This window comes from Delphinapterus leucas, chromosome 10 (genome assembly GCF_059928025.1).
Source record: "Delphinapterus leucas isolate spDelLeu-1000000601 "Yukka" chromosome 10, BTC_Dleu_Yukka2, whole genome shotgun sequence".
Taxonomy (NCBI): Eukaryota; Metazoa; Chordata; class Mammalia; order Artiodactyla; family Monodontidae; genus Delphinapterus; species Delphinapterus leucas.
Window position 1 is genome coordinate 102,067,178 of NC_143138.1, and position 13,502 is coordinate 102,080,679.

Consider the following 13,502-nt stretch of genomic DNA (forward strand, 5'->3'; position numbering starts at 1 on the left):
CCCAGGTCAGGGCTCTCCGCAGAGGGGGGCCTCTCCCTAACCGCTTTTGGAAGAATCACATGTGCCGTGAATGTGATGGTTGCGATGGAGGCCACACTGGGGACACTGACAGCCGCTCAGTGCAGCCCAGGAGGCTACAGAGACCAGCAGAGAGAGGACAGCAGACTTGGACGCCGGCCTCCTCCCTGCAATCCCCCACCTCCGCAGGCTGCATGCAGAGGAGGGCGGGGAGCAGGGGAAGGCCGGCCGCACCCTCCCACCATGTCCCGGGCCACAGACCACATCCAACCCGGGAGGGGAAAAAGGGGAGGAGATTTGCAGTGGCCGGAACCCGACTTTCCCTAGCTGAGCCCTCTGAGATCTGCCAGAGGTAGAGATCATGGAACAGCCGGCCAACAGAGCTGGGGGCAGCACGGACGGAAGGAAAAGAACCTTCTGCTTTGTCCCCCCAGGAATGCAGGCTGCTCAGTGAACCGGTGGCAGTGAATTAGGAAGCTGGGCCTTGTGAAGGAAGAGACGGGGGCTTCACGGGGCATCAGGCTGCGGCCCAGCTGCAGGAGCCCCCCATCCACCAAGTCAGGCCCCCACCTGCCACGCAGGCTAAGGGGGTCTCCGCCCGCTTGATGACTTTGCCAGCGGCCACCAGCCTCACACATCAGGAGCTCCCCCCTCCCCAGAACCCCCCAGGCTGTACAGATGGGCTCAGGTCTACGCAGACCCAGGAAGCTGCACCCGCAATGACGACCTGGCCCTCGGTCTTGGGGCCCCGTCCAGCTTAGATGGCTGAGCTGGTGAGAGCATAGCGGGGCAGGGGGAGCTGAGAAATAGAAGACTCCCCCAAGTACAAGGAAGGACAAGCACAGGCCAGTCTCATCCAGAGACACAGATGCAAAAATCCTGAACAAAAATGAACAAACCAAATCCAGCCGCCTCTGCAGAGGGAAGGCATCACGTGCAAGCACGGCCCATTCGGGAGCCTGGCCTCACCTGTAGGGCAGGTGGGCCGGGTCACTGGAGACGCAAAAGGCCATTCCATCGTCTCAACGGGCACGGGAAAAAGTGCTTAATGAAGTCAACGTCTTCGCACAGACTGGGGTGGCGAGTAACCTGATAAAGTGTGTAAATATATCAATTCCACTTCTGCAGAAGACTGAAGGCAGGGCTGGACGAGCCCATGCCTAGTGTCCAGTCTCATCTCAACACCGATGGCTCTTCCAGACAACAGCGTCCCTCAGCACCTCCCGGGCCGGACCCATCGCTCTGCTGACTTCGTACAACAGCACTGGGTCCCCACCTGGTGGACTAAATGCCCCGTGGGCCGTGCAGAGCCCTTGCCCTGGGGCAGAGCTAGCTGCCCTGGGGCTTTGGGAACAGGCAGCACCGGCCCTGGCGCCACCATGCCAGCCTCCCTGGCCTGCCTTTCCCCTCCCCACGGGAACATCACGGCCACCGTCTTTAAATTGTAGTCATTTATACATAGCACATAATTGTAGCAAAATACACATAGCATTGGATTTACCATCTAAACTGTTGTTAAGAGCACAGTTCAGTGGCATAAAGTACATTCACATTGTATTGCAGCCGTCACCACCATCATCTCCAGAACTTTCTCATCTTCCCAAACTGAAACTCTGTCCCCATTAAACACTAACTCCCCCTCCCCCATCCCTGGCCCCCACACACATACACCCGCCCATCCTCCTTTCTGTCTCTATGGATTTGACTGCTCTAGGGGCCTCATATAAGTGGAATCATACACTATTTGTCGTTTTGTGTCTGGCTTATTTCACTGAGCAATGTCCTCAAGGTTCATCCATGTTGCAGCAGGTGTCAGAATTTCTTCCTTTTATGCCCAAATAATATTCCATTATATGTACAGACCACATTTTGTTTATCCATTCATATGAATAAATGAATCAACCCTGGGGTGTCCAAGCCAGTCCACCTTTGGCTATTGTGAAGACTACTGCTGTGAACATAGATGTGCAGATATCTGTTCAAGACCCCACTTTTTTTTTTTTTTTTTTTGCGCTACGTGGGCCTCTCACTGTTGTGGCCTCTCCCGTTGCGGAGCACAGGCTCCAGACGCACAGGCTCAGCGGCCATGGCTCACGGGCGCAGCCGCTCCGCGGCACGTGGGATCCTCCCAGACTGGGGCACGAACCGTGTCCCCTGTATCGGCAGGCGGACTCTCAACCACTGTGCCACCAGGGAAGCCCAAGACCCCACTTTTAATCATGAAATGGAAATATTTTATGCCTGGACAAAAACATGCACCCACCAAGTGAAAGCATTTCTCTCAGAGTTTGCATTTTTTTCCCCACTGTTTTTAGATTTTAAACCCAAGTAAAAGCTCCATGTGGTCACATAGAAAGAACAAAAGTAACTCAAGTTCTGCTTTTCCATCTTTATAATCACTGTGCAGTCACCGACTATTTCCAATCACTGCCTAAACACGAGTAGTTGGCACCACAGGCAGTAGAGCCACCAAATGCACCGTAAGCGGCCTCAGTACTCTGAACCGTCACCAACTTACCCCCCAAACACATGCCTAGAGCTGAATCCACAGGTGCCAGGGCGACTGGATCACGGGGACTTCAATTAAATTCCCCATACAACATAATGCTTATGAAAAGATAGATACGTCATCAAAATTCGCACATCTGAAGCACGCATCTATGTTATTAAAACAACCGTATCCACAGCAGTGCTTGAGCACAGTGAAGTATTTTATCCTTGACCACTTTTTAGACGTTTTGGCGCGTGGTGATGATACAAAGCAGACTGCCTTTATTATTGATTCAAATCATGTACAGGCCAGGCCCCCATGTTCGTTGTCAGGGGCATGGGGGGCTGTTCCCCCTGGTCCACACAGACCCGGGAAGTCGCCAGCTCTGAGAAAGGGTCCTGCTCCCCAGGCCTTGCCCTGGGGCCACCACGCGGGCGCTGTGGCTGGAGCCTTTGTCTTCTTTGCTGGGCCCACCCGGTGGGCATCAGATCAACAGGGTCCTCGCCCTGACTGTGTCCCACCTGGAGCGACCAGCAGGCCTCTGATCTGAGTAGTGGCAGGGCTGGCCCGGGGGGGAATCTCTGAGGATGCGGACGTTTCCGGCTCTGCCCTGTTACCCCAGAAAGATACTTGTCAGGCTCTCTCTGGCTCTCGTTTTCCCAGCCCAGATGGCCGCGAGCCCACCGCTGCAGAGACGTGACCCAGCAGCCAAGCCCCGTACCAGCAGGGATGCCGCGCCCAGCAGGCAGCCTGGATCAACCCATGCCTGCTCTGCCAGACTGATGACCCTAATCCCACGTGCAGACGGGGGCCGGCCAGAATCCCTCCTACGCACAAGAGGCCTTTGTTCTGCTGCCCTTGCCCCTGGCCCCCCATCTCAGGCTTCCCTGAGGCCAGGGAGGAAGGAGGTTTCCTGCCTAGCATCTACCACCGCCAGGCCCTGTGCAGGCCAGCCCTTGTGTTGCAGCTGCGGAAAATGCTAGAAAGGTCAAACGTGGGCTTTGGTGTCACACCCAAGGGGGCCACTCCTGATGGCCACACACCAGCTACACGAGTCTGAGCCCCACTTCCTGGACAAAGAGATGTTCTAACTCCCAAAGCAGATCTTAGGGCAGTGGGAGTCCCCGTTGTCCCCATGTGTCCCCTGCTTCTTGCTGTGTCCCCCACCCCCCAGCCTGCCTGGACCCCGGGCCCTGGCGTCTGTGGAGCCCTGTGTCTGGGCCCTGGTGTCACCGTGGCCCTGGTCACGCTGAGTAAGCAGGCTCTCCCTCTCTCTCTGCATTCTTACCCGGTGTAACACCTACAGGTGTATAACCCAGTGGGCCGCAAATAGTTTCCTCTCTGGGTCCTTTACTAGGGTTGCCAGGTTTAGTACATAAATAAAAATACAGAATGCCCAGTTCAATTTGAATTTCAGATAAATGACAAGCAATTTTTTTAGTATAAGTGTGTCTCAAATATTGGACATAATTGCATTTTATCTGGCAACCCTCTCCTTTACACTCTTAACAATTATTGAAAATCTCAAAGAGCTTATGTTTATGGGATTATAAACATTGATATTTACTGTATTAGAAACTAAAATGGGAAAATTGCTAAAATATTTATTTTTAAAAAACAAGAAATAACGTATTTTTATGAAAAAGAGCTCCATTTTGGGCTTCCCTGGTGGTGCAGTGGTTGGGGGTCCACCTGCCAACGCAGGGGACTTGGGTTCGTGCCCCGGTCCGGGAAGATCCCACATGCTGCGGAGCGGCTGGGCCCGTGAGCCATGGCCGCTGAGCCTGCGCGTCTGGAGCCTGTGCTCCGCAAGGGGAGAGGCCACAGCAGTGAGAGGCCCGCGTACCGCAAAAAAAAAAAAAAAAAAAAAAAAAAGAGCTCCATTTTGCAAAACAAAAGAAATTAATAAGAAAAGTGGCATTGTTTTGCACTTTTGCAAATCTCTTTAATGTTTGGCTTAATTGAAGATAGCTGGATCCTGCATTCAGTTTACTGTGACATGTGATTCTGGTTGGACGTCGTGAGGAATACCTGACCTCACACAGATAATGTAGTCAGCAAAGGAAGGAGTATTCTAATAGCCTTTTCAGATTGCTGTGAATAATTGTCTTTGCTTTCACACCAAAACTCAACAAATGGTAATTTCTTAAACTTCAGTTGCTACATGGAATCTGAAAACATATGAATGAACTTTTCATACTTGGTTACACAAAAATCCATTTGTCTACCTTGCACTTTGAATGGGTCTTTTATTTACACAAGATTTTGTATTAATAACAACCTGCATTAGTCATTTGAGACACACAGGTTTCCTGGTCTTCCTAATGTTTACACATTTCATTAACTAGCTACTAAACTTCACATTTGTTGATAACACTGCCTATCTCATCAGAAAAGCCTTAAAGTTTTGGCTTCTAGCGCACATGGAAGTTTTCCCATATTCTAAGTTTCTAGCTCAAATTTTATCACTGGCAACAATTACTGTCAGCTGCTTCCCTTGAAGTGACAGCTCACTTCACTTTCAAGAATATGTCTGTCAGATGCCCAAGTCTGAATAACCCGTGCTTTTCTTTCAGTTTTCCTTTCCATAAAAAGGCAAGTGGTTGAGCTAGCAACTCAAATAGTCATACACGTGCTTTTTCCTGAGACAACCATCCTACTTGGGGATGCTTTCTGTGTGCTTCCCATGTCTTCACACAGAATAGGAAAAAGACGCGTGCTCAAGAGCAATACAGTTATGTCCTCGCTTTAGCAAGGACATAGCGCAAGGGCACGGTGGTGAAGAGTCCAAAGACCACTATTGCAGCTGTGCTGTGGCCCTGATCCATGCTGGACCCGCCATCTTTTGCATCATCCGTGCAAGTGTCAGCAAGAGAAAAGGGCAAATCATATCTTAGGATTATTAGGAAGGTGGTTTTGACCTTGCGGATCTTCTAAGAGAGTCGTGGGGATGGCCAGGGCTGTGCGGACCACCCTTTGAGAACCTCTGCGTTAGCATGGACTCTTAGCCCCTCCACCGGTGCCTAGCACTTAGGCAGTGCTCCCTAACATACCACAGAGGAGGCTGATGTCTCCTTAAGACGCAGGATTGACCATCACGGCTTCTCCTCACTGCCCAGAGGGACCCATGGCCACGACTCTGCTGCACAGACATTCAGACATTTTTCTATGGGTTTCCATACGTGTATAACACACCCCCCTAGGAAATAAGTAATATTAATTCAACACATACTTCCTGAGCACTGACTCTGTGCCCGTCACTGCTCCAGGCACTGGGGACACAGCAATCGACAAGTCAGATTCTCCGCTCTTATGGAGCTGACGGCTTAGTGGAAGAGACCACTGGACAAGACAGTGTGTCCGACGGTGACTCAGGCAGCAGGAGAAATGCAGGAAGAGCTGGCACCTGCTGGAGGGTGAATATTTAGCAGGGAGTCAGGCTCCTCTGAGAAGGTAACATGTAAGCAAAAAACCAAATAAAATGATGGAGTAAGCTGCATGCATATTTAGGGAAAGAATGCACGTGCAAAGGCCCTGAGGCGGTAATATGCCGGCTTCCTGTATTAGCCAACAGTACGCGGGGTTCATTCAACACGCCTGAGATATTTACAAAATAGACTGCCAGGCACTGCTCTAGACCCTCATGGAGCCAGACACAGAGAGAGGAGAGAGACAGTAAAAAAGAATAAATGAACAAATAAATAGGTAACATGTCTGAAAGTGGTAGGTAAAAAAAAATCCATCAGGGAAAGACAAGGACAGACTGGTTGCTGTTTTTAAAACAGAAGCTAGGGACGGCCTCCCCGAGGACGTGACATGAGGAAGAAGAGGAGAGCCTTGCTGGCTTCATTCCCATTTCACAGACAGGGAAACTGACCTTCCAGAGGCACAACCACCCAAGGGCACGCAGCTGTACAAGAAGGAGGCAGGAGGGGTCCCAGGGGTCCCAGAGCAGAGCCCCCTCTTGCTGCCTCAAGCCAGCGGGGCCCAGAGCTCAGGGTGGGGCTGCAGGGGGGCTGGGCAGCTCTCACTAACAGGCTCACACTGCCCCAATCACTTCACGAGCACCCAGTGAGAAAGCGCTATTATTACCCACATTTTATAGGCAAGGAAACTGAGGCTCAGAGAAGACATCTCACACTTGGGGCTACAGGCACACTGACTAAAACCATGATTTTTTTTTTTTTACAATTTTCAATACAAAACACTTCATTATTTAATACTGATGTATTCCTATATGCCATTCCAGGTCCGGCCACAGTGTACCAGGGGCCAGCGCTTTGGGCCTTGTTACGGCCAAATAACATTCCGCTGTGTGGATAGATCACGTTTACTGTACGTGTTCATCCATGGATGGACATTTGAGCTGTTTCCACTTTGGGGCACACATTTATTTGCATGAAACTGTAAACCATAGTGCCCGTCTACACCCACGTGAAGGCAGAGTACTTCCCCACATTGTCATAAATAAAATAGTCCGGGGCTGAGGATTCAAAGTGAGAAATTTCACACCACAATGGACAAAGCACTTTGCTATTCTTTAGGATTTGCTTCATGACCTTTTACTACCTCAAATTTCCAGCAGAAGTAGAGAGCATGGTATAACAACCACGGCAGGTGCCCACCGCGAGGCTCCCTGAGTTTCCGACCCCAGGACGAGTCTGCCCTCACCCCGAGACCACCACAGCCCAGGGTCCTGCGGGGCTGTCAGGAAGGGGTGCTGGCACCGGGTCTGCTAGGGGATCATCCAACTGGTGGCCACCCAGGTGTCCCTGGTCACACTGCCGGCTTCCCCCCACTGAAGATTTTGGCCTGGGCTCAGGCAGCGTTATCTCTGGGTGGATACCTTCCCCGTGGAGCCGTCTGGGCAGGATGGAATGCTCAGAGGGCGGGGCCTCCCTGAGGGGGCCCCAGCACTGGCCCCACCTGGGCAGCTGGCCACCGTCCCCTGCCTCATCTTTCCCTGCCCCTGACCTCGTAATCCCCGCCATCCATCCAAGGACAGCCTGGCTGGAGCTGGAGTTGGGGAAACAGAGGCCCAGAAGGGTCAGGGAAATCTCCCCACATCTCTGCAAAGGGGGCACACGCCTCAGAGAGCTCCTCCCTGGGGTGCCGCGGAGGGAGGGCCGCCCTGTCTCAGCCTGGCGCTGCCCGGGGTGGGGAGGGGAGCTGGGGGTCAGGTGGGACGGGGCTTCCGCAGCGCCCCAGGGCGTGGGGTGAAGACGCACCTGCAGGAGGGAGCCAGCCTCAGCCTGAGCCTGTGGGTATCTGTGGGGGCAGCCAGGCATCCCTTTGGTCACACACGGTGACCACCGTGGCCTCACTCTGGGGCCTCACTTCCCTCTGGTGGTGCTTAAGTCTTCACAGGGTTTTCTAAACGGTCCAGCCCTGGTGCAGGACCCCAGGCAGGACCCCAGCACACTGGGGTCAGGGCGTCAGAGAAAGGTCACCCCCAGCCCACCCCAAGGCCTGGAGTCATGGGTGAGGTGGGAAAGACACTCAAGGTCAAGTTCAGTGGGGGCACTGTGATCGAACTTCCCCACCAAGGAGGCTGCCCTTCCAAGACCAGCCTTGGGGAAGGGAAGCACCAGCTCTGAGGACGACCAGGGCAGCTGTGTCTAGAGATGCTAGGACACCGGGGCATGGGAAGCCGTGCCCCCCACCAAGCCTGAGCACACCTGCTGTGTCTGCTGAAGGGCCACCTTCTTGCAACACACTCAAAGGCATTCTGAGGTCTACAGCTGCTCCGCGGGGCCACACAGGCTGGGTCCGCTGGGTCCTGCCAGCCCACCCAGGGATGGAGAGCTGACCCCAGAAGTCCTGGCCCCAGGCCTGGAAGCCTGGTCCCGGCTCCCTGGCCCCGCACCCCATCTGCCAAGCCCTGCTAGACGTCCTCTCCGGACTCTCAGCAGCTCCCCTTCCCCGCCTCCCCAGGCCACGCGTCCAGCCGCCACAGGGAGCTCCCCGAGCCAGCCCTGTTCCAAGCATCCTTTGGGGAGATATTTGCTCACAGCCTGCAGGCTCCCCCGGCTCCCCTTTCCAGCCCTCAGTGGGGAGCACCGCTGTTTGCTCTAGACCCTGGCCAGAAGCCCCTGGCGCTGAACCTGGCGGGCAGTGCCCACTCTCCGTCCCAGGCCCAAGAGAGCTTGGCAGACCCCTACCCTCCCGTTCCTGGGATGGACCCAAGTTCCCACGGGCAGAGAATCTGTCTCTGGGTGGGCGTCGTCCGGGAGAGGCAGCCGAGGGCTGGCCTGGAGGTTCCCAGGGCCATGGGAACCAGAGCCGGTGCCCACACTACCCACACCTGCAACCTCAGCTCCCCGGACAGAGAAGGGGGATGGCGGTGGCCAGAGGCACAGAGCGCCAAGTGCTCGCAGGCTGTTGGTACACACGAGGGCCAAGTTGCACACGTTGGGGGCATTACTTCCCCGCTTTGTGCAAGAGGAGTGGGGACTCAGAGAGGAGAAGGGCACTGGCCAAGGTCACATGGCCGGGAAGCAGCCCAGGCAGGATTAACACCAGGGCCCTGTTTCCTCAACGCTCCTCAGGCCGGCCTCTCCCTGCCTGGGGCCTGGGCCTTCCTGACCAGGGAGGGAGGGGACAGCAGCCTCTCTCCCATCAGCAGGTAGGGCTGTGGGCCCTGTCTGACCATGACCCTGGGGCCTGAGTGCCCACTTAGTAGCTGTCTCCCTGCTGGGTCACGTTCATCAGGTCCTATAACTGGGCTCCTGCCTCCATTTTCCTGCTGCCCCAAAGGCTGGGCCCTGCTGCCCCTGCTGGTTCCAGCAGGCAGTAACAAAAACCCACCTGGGCCCAGCCCGTCCCCAGGATCCACCTGGCCCGGGACAAGCTCCCCAGGCCAATGTTATAAATCTCCCCCCAGCTTCCCGAGGGCCCCTGTCCCATTCTGGGCAACGTGGTCCTTCCACAGCCCAGGAGCTGCCGCTCAGCCCAGACCCAGATGGGTCAGGGTGGGAGGAGGGGGTGGTGAAGGAGGGCAGGCAGGGACTCTGGGGGAGGTGCTCCCACCCCTGGAAGCGCACCTGGGCATCTTCTTCCATAAAAGGGCAACGGCCATTTCTGCCTCTCACATGCCATCAGGAGGTGGCTCCCGGGGCCCCGCCCCGCCCGCTGCTCCCCCGTCCGCCGTCCCCCAGGCCTGGAGTGGGAAGGGCACGCGGAGACCCACAGCTCCATCCCCTAGTTTTCAGGTGGAAGCAGAGAATGGAGGGCCAGAGAGCACCAGGCCTACCGCTGGCCACCCAGGGCACGACGCGGTCAGCCAGGGGCTGTCCCAGGCCAAGGAGCCGGGGAAGCCAAGGGGCAGGGGGGCCGCCAGGGGCTGATGACTGCCGTCTCCTCCAAACAACAGCGCGGGACGGTGGCCAGGCGGGTGGGGACAGCTTGTTCTCACAGCCGGGCCCAAGGGATGTGACTGACCACATCTCAGCTATGCTGGACCTCACATCTGCTCGGCAGCGGCCCTGTCCCCACCGCAGCCTCAGTTTTTAATTCTGCACAAAGGGGGCCGGGACATGGCAATATCCAGGGCCATAAGTCCACCGTTTCTACGGCCAAAGGAGCTGTCCCCTGCCTCTCGGGGCAGCTCCCAGGCTAAAAGAAGGAAGAAGGAAGACAGAAGGAGAAGGAGAGCAGGAGGGGGGAAGGGGCTTCCACCTACCCCGTGTCTATTGGCTCACAGCTTCCCTACGCACCGGGTCCACTGAGGCTCGAGGCCAGACAGACCTGCTTCACCGTAACAGTAGAGCCCACAAGAACGAGGACTTACAATCATAATAGTCATGGCAGCGCAATTCCGGAGTGTTCATCCTTTGCCAGGCATTATTCTAAGTGCTCTGCATGCGCCGACAGCAAGGCTGAGAGGTCGGGCGCCGACAGCAAGGCTGAGAGGTAGGGCGCCGACAGCAAGGCTGAGAGGTAGGGCGCCGACAGCAAGGCTGAGAGGTAGGCACTGATGTTATCCCCATTTTACGGATGAAACTGAGACCAAGGACGTTAAGTCACTCACCCAAGGTCAGAGGAAAGTGCCAACCAGCACCATCCACTTTACCCCTGTGGATGGAGAGGGTGAAGCTTCGCTCCTCCCATGCCCGCCAGCGTCTCACCCCGAGCCCCCCAGCTTGGCTGCCAGCAGCTCCTTGGAAGCTCCAGGTGGAAAAACAATTGTGGTGTTGGCCCGGGGCTGCCGGAGGGGCCCAGGGCTCCCTCCTCCATGTCCCACAGATGCCAAGCTGCCCTGACGGAGAGACCTGGGAAGGGCCTGGGCAGGGGCTGGGGATGGGCAAGTGATGGGGCACTTGCTCAGGATTCAGAGGGGGGGTTGGGCTCCCCCCGCAGACGTGGGATGGGGAGGTGGTCTCTAGGCTTGCCTGGCAAAGACTGCTCCTGGCCTGTCCACACGCCCAGCCTGCAGGGCGCAGACCACCCTGACGGGCACCAGCCAGTCCCCCTCGCCACCGCAACACAGATGGAGTGCTTATGGAGCACCTACTGCATGCCAGCTGGCCCTGTTCTGGGGATGGTGCTGGGGGGCAGACCCCATCCCTGAGCGCTTACTGTCCGGCAGGGAGCACAGGGAGTGGAAGCAGAAAGGGCCCGACTGCTTCCCACACCCTGCGAAGTTCCATCTGACGGATAAGGAAAATGAGGCTCCACACAGTGAAGCGACTTGCCACCACGCCCTGTGCCAGCCCGTGCGCTGAGCACCCTCTAGGTGCCAGGGTGCTCCCATGCCCACCTGACCCCCCCGACGACCCGGCAGGTGGGTGTCAGCTTTCCGTCTCTTGAGAAGTGGCAACTGTGGCTCCGAAGCAGGGAGCGCTTGCCTGGAGTCATCTAGCTGGAAAAGGCCATGCCAAGACACCACCCCAGATGGTCCGACACCAGAGCCCCCAGCCTTCCCCAAACCTTTCCTGGAAACTCCTGGCATTTCGAGTCGTGAGCTCTCCTGAGCCGGACAGAGTGGGGTCAGGGCGCTGGCCTCTGGGAAGACCCTCCTGTGCAGGGGACAGCTGGGGGCTGGACCTCGGCCAACACCATCCTTTCACAATGATACATGATTTATCTAGCCTAAGCCACACACACATGTGCCCTCTCCAGATAATTTTGGTCTATCCTTTTAAGCAACAACACAGTTATACTTAACCATTCAAGAGGAAGTGAAGCCCACACAATGTCTCCTCTGTGCTCCTAAAGAAAAACAACCACGCCGAGCATGTTCAGGCCACAGCACAGCAGAGCAAGAAACTAGGTGCTTGTGGAGAGAGGGATGGTTACTCACGCCTACGCAAAAGGCCCCAAACTGATACTTTGTTGATGCTGTTCTTGTGTCTGCTTTTAATGGTTGTTCTGTTTCCTCTCTTACTGTTGGACTCTTACTTCTAGAAGCACCTAGGGTTTGCTTGGAAAGCAGCTAACAAGCCTGATGCATCTTGCTGGTCAACGACTGGACAAAGACTCTTAACGACAAAGGGAATTCACCACGAGAACAAATGCCACCAAGTCCTGCTCGAGCTCCGGATGCTCTGGGGACTCCAGGACTGAACTCGGGGACGTGACACTGCAAGGCTGCCATCCTGGACAACAGTTCTGTGCCAAGTAGAGCAAGGTTCCACTTCCTTGAGACACTTTACTGCCACCTGCTGGAAAACTGTCCTGATAAATACACACATCTACCCTGATTACTGTGCGAACAGGACACTTCAGAGTTGTGCAGTGCGCAACTTGCACAGCTGTCCATGGCAGCCCTATCTTGACGCCACCAGGATTCCCTCTTTCTCCATCATGTTTTATCTTTTTCTCCCTCCATTTCACTCTCTTGTACCTTAGACAGGCTTTATCTTTGTGATTGAAGTAGGGCTGCTCTGTAACTCATTAGACAAGGTCCCTTCCCTTCCTGCCCCCAAATTTAAAAATCTAGGTGAAGACTCTGGTCCAGCTTGAGTCACACTGCATCACTGAACCATCCCCATGGTTAGGGGAAGGGGACGGGTATCAGTCAGGACCGTCAAGTTTGTGCTGTGCAACACGCCGTGTAAACCCTCAGTTCATTTCTCGCTCACACTGAATGTCTGCCCCCGTCTGCCTGGGGGCTCTGCTCACCAGGGGCTTTCAGAAATCCAGACTAACAGGTGCCACGGCTCAGAATGTGCTCCTGCCACTGCTGCAGTCAAGGGGAGGCACTCGGAGAATCGCCCACTGGCTGGGGAAGCTTCCCCCCCGGGAGACACACAAGCCACTGAGCTCACAGTTCTTGAAGCAAGTCCGTGGACACATCCAAGTTCCGAGGGCGGGGAGGTGCAGCCCTCTAGGATGATTGACCTTGAATCACATTCTACACTTGGGGCAGTGGGGGCTGGGCTGAGGGGGGGCAGGGGACCGTGCCTGTTACAGGCTGGGACTGAGGGGTGGGAGTTCCTCCAAGAAGGGAGGAGGGTGCCAGCGGCTCTAAACAATTGTCCGGAGCAGCAGCTAAGCGTGAGCCAGGCCAGGCGGGAGGGCCATGTGTGAGCGAGGCCGCCGAGCAGCCACACCAGCCTCCAGACGCTGCCGCAGCAGGAGCCCCGACGGACCCACAGGGACCAGCACCCCGGGAAGAAGAGCACGAGTGGCCCGGCCTGGACTCCACATGGATGTTTTAGATGAGGAGCCTCTGTATTCGTTTCTCCTCTGGTTCTGGGGATGGCTGTGGGTGGGCAGAGGTGCCAGGTGAGTCAGGAATGATTATCGACATCCCTCAGAGCTGCAGACCCCGTTCGACAGAGGCTACTGGCGCTTGGATTGGTTAAGGAACTTTCTTGGGTTCATGGAGCTGATTGGGAAACTGGTGCTGACTAGGTACCCACCACATGCCAGGCTAGTGTGCCCCCCTCCAGGAGCTCCTGTCTCTGCTGCACGGGCGAGGAAGCACAGAGGCCAGGGGCACATAACACAGCCAGGCACCCCCCTCCAAGGCCTTAGCCCCCCACAGCAT